Below are 1,473 nucleotides of genomic sequence, written 5' to 3'. Positions count from 1 at the left end.
CGGGCTTTAATTATTTTGGCTATAAACTTATTTTAATTTTCTTTGTTATTATATTTGTTATTAATGCCCTTTTATTTTATTATTTTACTTTGATTTTGATTTTGTGATTTTTTTTTAATTCCGCCCTACCTACATCTGAGCCGATGCCTATGTAACGAGATTTCAACGAGACCCACTATCGACGATTTTAGTCAACGAATCACAGACCTCCTTCTATAGCGCACATGATGACGTCACCGAGCAGAGTCAGGTAGCAAACAGACTCAAATAAAATGGCGGATTATACCGACGTTAGCGACCGAGAATGACACGGCTTTTCGGTAAGTTTATCATTGTAAAATGCAACGAAAGTCATTTTTATGTTAATATTGTGGCTCGAATGGTTCGACTTTAGATCGTTATTTTGCATAGTTATTCTGGGAGTGACGATTTTGTTTCCACCGGTTCGACCGAACACCGGTGTCTTTTTCCAGTCGCCTGCCCTGGAGACGGGTGATGTTTTGTTGACGATCGGGCCAAAATCGTCTACGGTATTGAAGCCGTAGCTGTAAATATTCATCAAATTGTATCAATGTTTTGTACATTATACAATAACTCTTTATTAAAGTAATTGAGCTGATTTGGACTGGAATAAAATATTTTTTTATTTGGAACACATCGCAATTGATCAGGAAATATTATTTTGCTCCACTTGTCTGCGTCGATGCCGTGGGCCGTTATACAATTTAAAATCAGTTTGCATTGTTTTCTATAGCTGTTTACAGTGTTCTAATCATTACGATTTACTTATTTTTTTGCTTCCATTCTAGATAATTATGCTCAGTGATGTAAAATTGAAGCGATGACTGAATGAACGAACCTTGGCTGGCGAAGATGTATCTGGAAGTGTACACATTTGTTGGAAGTGAAAAAAATATTCAATGTAATGACAAAAATTGTAAAATGCTGTGGAATTTCTTTTGCAAATAAAAATATACGAGCAATTTTTTATTAATGGTTTATTCAAGTGGGCAAAATATAATGTACAGAAAGATTGCCCGTATACACTGAAAAATAAGCAACCGACAGCCTGTATAAAAGGGGGTCTGTGATTGGCTGTTACTTACGCGAGATTTGAACGAGACTTACATAGGCGTCGGATCAGATGTAGGTAGGGCGGAATTTAAAAAAAAATCAAAGTAAAATAATAAAATAAAAGGGCATTAATAACAAAAGTAATGAAAAATAAAATTAAAATAACTTCATAGCTAAAATAATTAAAGCCCGTACACTACATCAGATTTTAATCAGATTGTGCAATTCTATGCTACAAAGTGACAGACTGCAATTCTATGCTACAAAGTGGCAGACTGCAATTATATGCTACAAAGTGACACTGCAATTCTATGCTACAAAGTGACAGACTGCAATTCTATGCTACAAAGTGACAGACTGCAATTCTATGCTACTAAGTGGCAGACTGCAATTCTATGC

At 35.2% G+C, this 1,473-nt stretch overlaps 1 long non-coding RNA gene across 1 annotated transcript; it reads left to right on the top strand.

Moving 5' to 3' along the window:
* On the top strand, positions 1 to 983 carry LOC146750350 (uncharacterized). The gene is made up of 2 exons (XR_014929602.1): positions 1 to 320; positions 810 to 983. It is a non-coding gene; the product is annotated as an uncharacterized LOC146750350 (long non-coding RNA).
* Positions 984 to 1,473: the final 490 nt, after the last annotated feature.

This window comes from Saccoglossus kowalevskii, chromosome 1 (assembly GCF_978046115.1).
Source record: "Saccoglossus kowalevskii chromosome 1, keSacKowa6.1, whole genome shotgun sequence".
In the NCBI taxonomy this organism is placed as follows: domain Eukaryota; kingdom Metazoa; phylum Hemichordata; class Enteropneusta; family Harrimaniidae; genus Saccoglossus; species Saccoglossus kowalevskii.
Note: the sequence above shows the minus strand (reverse complement) of the source record. Positions and strands in the feature narration are given on the sequence as shown.